Source organism: Crinia signifera, chromosome 9 (genome assembly GCF_055691185.1).
Source record: "Crinia signifera chromosome 9, ASM5569118v1, whole genome shotgun sequence".
In the NCBI taxonomy this organism is placed as follows: domain Eukaryota; kingdom Metazoa; phylum Chordata; class Amphibia; order Anura; family Myobatrachidae; genus Crinia; species Crinia signifera.
Window position 1 is genome coordinate 5,598,820 of NC_139225.1, and position 5,793 is coordinate 5,604,612.

A 5,793-nucleotide genomic window follows, 5' to 3' on the forward strand; every position below is an offset into this window, starting at 1 on the left:
GAGGCAGTGCAAAATGACACACCCAAATCTACTGTACAGTAGATACTGTAATTCTCTCTGCGCAAGTCCAGTAACACCTGCCTCACCTGCAGTGCACATGGGTTTGTCCATCCAAGAAGGATTTTGTCAGAGAGTGAAGAAGAACAAGGGCCTCAGTACATGCTGGAGCCTGTTCAAAAATACTTTTCCGGTACAGATGGTGAGAGCCCTGGTGTTATACTGTACAATACTTACCAACCGCGCTCAGAGACTCCTCCTCCAGCTGGGTGGGGGCAGAGGTGGCCCTCTCCTCCTGGGTGGCGGCAGGGAGGCTTTCTGGAGCTGCAAATGTCAAAAAAAAAAGGACAAAATAAAGAGGGTGTATCGTGCAAGCAGGGGTATTTTTGAACAGGCTCCAGCAGGAACTGATGCCCTTACTCTGCTTCACTCTCTGACAAAATCCTCCCCACAGTAGATGGACAAACCCATGTGCACAGCAGGCGAGGCAGTGCAAAATGACACACCCAAATCTACTGTACAGTAGATACTGTAATTCTCTCTGCGCAAGTCCAGTAACACCTGCCTCACCTGCAGTGCACATGGGTTTGTCCATCCAAGAAGGATTTTGTCAGAGAGTGAAGAAGAACAAGGGCCTCAGTACATGCTGGAGCCTGTTCAAAAATACTTCTCCGGTACAGATGGTGAGAGCCCTGGTGTTATACTGTACAATACTTACCAACCGCGCTCAGAGACTCCTCCTCCAGCTGGGTGGGGGCAGAGGTGGCCCTCTCCTCCTGGGTGGCGGCAGGGAGGCTTTCTGGAGCTGCAAATGTCAAAAAAAAAAAGGACAAAATAAAGAGGGTGTATCGTGCAAGCAGGGGTATTTTTGAACAGGCTCCAGCAGGAACTGATGCCCTTACTCTGCTTCACTCTCTGACAAAATCCTCCCCACAGTAGATGGACAAACCCATGTGCACAGCAGGCGAGGCAGTGCAAAATGACACACCCAAATCTACTGTACAGTAGATACTGTAATTCTCTCTGCGCAAGTCCAGTAACACCTGCCTCACCTGCAGTGCACATGGGTTTGTCCATCCAAGAAGGATTTTGTCAGAGAGTGAAGAAGAACAAGGGCCTCAGTACATGCTGGAGCCTGTTCAAAAATACTTTTCCGGTACAGATGGTGAGAGCCCTGGTGTTATACTGTACAATACTTACCAACCGCGCTCAGAGACTCCTCCTCCAGCTGGGTGGGGGCAGAGGTGGCCCTCTCCTCCTGGGTGGCGGCAGGGAGGCTTTCTGGAGCTGCAAATGTCAAAAAAAAAAAGGACAAAATAAAGAGGGTGTATCGTGCAAGCAGGGGTATTTTTGAACAGGCTCCAGCAGGAACTGATGCCCTTACTCTGCTTCACTCTCTGACAAAATCCTCCCCACAGTAGATGGACAAACCCATGTGCACAGCAGGCGAGGCAGTGCAAAATGACACACCCAAATCTACTGTACAGTAGATACTGTAATTCTCTCTGCGCAAGTCCAGTAACACCTGCCTCACCTGCAGTGCACATGGGTTTGTCCATCCAAGAAGGATTTTGTCAGAGAGTGAAGAAGAACAAGGGCCTCAGTACATGCTGGAGCCTGTTCAAAAATACTTTTCCGGTACAGATGGTGAGAGCCCTGGTGTTATACTGTACAATACTTACCAACCGCGCTCAGAGACTCCTCCTCCAGCTGGGTGGGGGCAGAGGTGGCCCTCTCCTCCTGGGTGGCGGCAGGGAGGCTTTCTGGAGCTGCAAATGTCAAAAAAAAAAAGGACAAAATAAAGAGGGTGTATCGTGCAAGCAGGGGTATTTTTGAACAGGCTCCAGCAGGAACTGATGCCCTTACTCTGCTTCACTCTCTGACAAAATCCTCCCCACAGTAGATGGACAAACCCATGTGCACAGCAGGCGAGGCAGTGCAAAATGACACACCCAAATCTACTGTACAGTAGATACTGTAATTCTCTCTGCGCAAGTCCAGTAACACCTGCCTCACCTGCAGTGCACATGGGTTTGTCCATCCAAGAAGGATTTTGTCAGAGAGTGAAGAAGAACAAGGGCCTCAGTACATGCTGGAGCCTGTTCAAAAATACTTTTCCGGTACAGATGGTGAGAGCCCTGGTGTTATACTGTACAATACTTACCAACCGCGCTCAGAGACTCCTCCTCCAGCTGGGTGGGGGCAGAGGTGGCCCTCTCCTCCTGGGTGGCGGCAGGGAGGCTTTCTGGAGCTGCAAATGTCAAAAAAAAAAGGACAAAATAAAGAGGGTGTATCGTGCAAGCAGGGGTATTTTTGAACAGGCTCCAGCAGGAACTGATGCCCTTACTCTGCTTCACTCTCTGACAAAATCCTCCCCACAGTAGATGGACAAACCCATGTGCACAGCAGGCGAGGCAGTGCAAAATGACACACCCAAATCTACTGTACAGTAGATACTGTAATTCTCTCTGCGCAAGTCCAGTAACACCTGCCTCACCTGCAGTGCACATGGGTTTGTCCATCCAAGAAGGATTTTGTCAGAGAGTGAAGAAGAACAAGGGCCTCAGTACATGCTGGAGCCTGTTCAAAAATACTTTTCCGGTACAGATGGTGAGAGCCCTGGTGTTATACTGTACAATACTTACCAACCGCGCTCAGAGACTCCTCCTCCAGCTGGGTGGGGGCAGAGGTGGCCCTCTCCTCCTGGGTGGCGGCAGGGAGGCTTTCTGGAGCTGCGACATCCACTGGGACTGCGGAAAAGCACACAAAAAAACTACTGTGCTGTACAGTACTGTATATTCTCTAACACGAACATACTGTACTATAAAGTACAATGTGTTAAGGTACTGTATCAACACTACAGTACATACTGTACTGTGCAGTACATAACAGTACAGTACAGTACAGTACCTGCCAAAATGACCCATTCCAGGAGGGATGAAATGCTGTGGTCCTGTACAGTATCCCACATGTTTGAAAGTCAATATGCAATGTTCCGCTCTGTACTGTATACAGTATACTGTACTGTACTTACAGTGGCGGTGCTGTCTCTCCCGCAGCGTCATCCTGCTGATACCTGGAAAAATAAGAAATACAGTGCGTAAGGCATACTGTAATTACTGCAGATACAGTATTTGTAGGCCCCATATCAAAAGTTTGTAAGGGCCCACAATTTACTGTACAGTACTGTACAGTATGTCATGAAAACCAATGCTGTAGGAAATCACCCATGGCAACAAGCATGTACTGTACAGCATACAGTAGTTGCCTTCCCTCTTCAGCAGGAGACTCCCTGAAATACTGCACAGTACTGTAGCAGCAATCTCCATCTCTCTCTCATTAGTCCTACACATTATGCCATACTGTACACCAAAATACTGTACAGTACCTACTGTATTACAGTACAGTATGTACAGTATTTTACCACATTCCATAATGTCCATTACCCATTACTACACACACTATAATGCTCATTGCATATTAGGGGGTTAACATGCTCGTTGCCATGGGATGAACCTGGTCTTCCAGGTGTTGCACACTCTGGAAGGGATTAACATGCTCATTGCAAAGAATTTACTGTACAGTACATGATCTGCCATGGATTCCGGGGGTTAACATGTTGACATCACCCCAACCATGGGCTGGAAACCAGGTCTGGTGGCTGCAGGAATGGGAATGTAAGAAGTGGGGTCCAGGCCCTGGAGTTGGAGAGCGGAACAATGCTCAGAAGGACCTGTCTAATACTGCTCCCCCCAAATCTGTATCAATACCACTGCTGAACAGCTGACTCTGGCGCTCTCAGACCCGGTCCAAAAAACCTCTCTGTCCAGGTCAGCGCCCCCCCCCCACACACAATACAGTATCTCCATGTACAGTACAGTAGTGTACTGTATGGAAGTACTGTAGACACACCCTTCAGGTGGAGAATGACACACCCCCTAATTCTAAATTCTAATTCTAATAGCAAGTTCTGTAAAATCTACCTGAACAGTTGTACAGCAATCAGCACATTAAAAAAAAATACAGGTACAGTATACTGTAAAATCCACCATGGCAACAAGTAAAAAAATACTGTATACAATAGCACTCAACATTGTACAGGTACAGTATGTACAGTACTTACTTTGCCTGAGGGAGTGCAGCAGTTGAGGGTCCCGACGGACCAGGTCGGACCATCTCCTCTGGAGGCTCCTAACTGGCCTGTCTCTATGGAACCTCACCCTGATGGCTTGACGGGCCCCCTGGTAGGCCTCCACAATCTCCCGATTAGAGACCAGGAGCCTGTCCCGCCAAGCCACCAGGGTGAGGAGCTCCCCTCTGCCAAAGGGCCTTGCCCTCCTGACTCTGCCAGTGTCCGACATACTGTACTGAACAGATACTAGCGATACAGATAATGGCGCCTACAGTACACTGCATTAGCGTGTGCGCCGTGCGTCCTATGCGCCGTGCGTGCTATGCGCCGTGCGTGCTATGCGCCGTGCGTCCTGTGCGGAACAGCGTCCCATTCTGTGCGCCCGCCGCTGAGTAGTGGGTACAGTAGTTTATCAGTAGTTTATCAGTAGTTTTTATATACTGTAATAAATTACTTATACAATATACTGTAAAATGTAATACTATACTGTAAATATAAATAATTATATTTTAATCACACAGTATATTGTCAATAATTATATCTTAGTTAAAACTGTAAAATTTGATACTATAATATTAAAGGTTTAACGCCGTAATCGAACACGGGTCTCCGGCGTGAAACACCATGCAGATAACCACTACACTACAGCCAAGAACTGTACAGTGTAATGACTACTATACTACCATGACTGATTCTACACCCAGCCTGTAGCTTAACAGTCAGGAGCTGACGGGGAAAGCAGGGCCTAGCGACGGGGAGCGGATACCGTCGTTGCTGCTCGAGCGTCTCATTAGCTCGAGCGTCTCATTAGCTCGAGCGTCTCATTAGCTCGAGCGTCCCATTAGCTCGAGCGTCATGCGTAATGCTGCAAAACCATATTGTGACCAAGTTTCCAATATTGTGACCGCCTTTAGAACAATACTGTACTGTATACTGAGACGCATAGCGTCCGTGTCGTACAACCTTTAGAACTACAGTACGGTGTTTGATGTTACGCATTAGCCTCTGTGCGGCTACATCTCCTAACTGTCACTGCGTCTATAGACGCAGTGACAGTTAGAAGCCATGACGTACATGTACGTCATGTGTCGGGAAGTACCTCCCGGCCATGACGTACATGTACGACACTCTCTGTCCGCATCAGCATGATGCACTCTCGGCTGAAGAGACTGGATCACGCTCGTGCCAGCGGCATTAGAGAGGTGCTCATCGTATAATAAAGTTCATGTAATTCCTGCGCATCATGCACGCGCTGAAGCACAAATCTTACGCATGCGCAAATGAGGTTTTTAAAAGTGACATCTGGTGGTTGGTCTGTGATATTGCACTCGTCGTGAAGCGCCACGGCGATTCGCTACATGTATGCGCCATGGCGTGTGTCGGAAACATCGCCATAGGCGGCAATAATAAGGCCGGCGCCATCTGTAATTAAATATTAAATTCAAAATTTATCAATAAAGAACTTTTGGCCTAGGGGCGCCATGAATAAAATTGTTATACTCTTGGGCGCCATGATTCAAAAAAGTCCCTATGCGTGGCCCTGCGATCGAAAACAGAAATGGACTTGCCTGGTAAGTCTATTTCTGCTTCGTTCTTCCAGGCTGAAGGCAGTCACATGCTGCTCTATATAGCATCGCCATCCCTCCCCCCGCACGGCGGCCTCG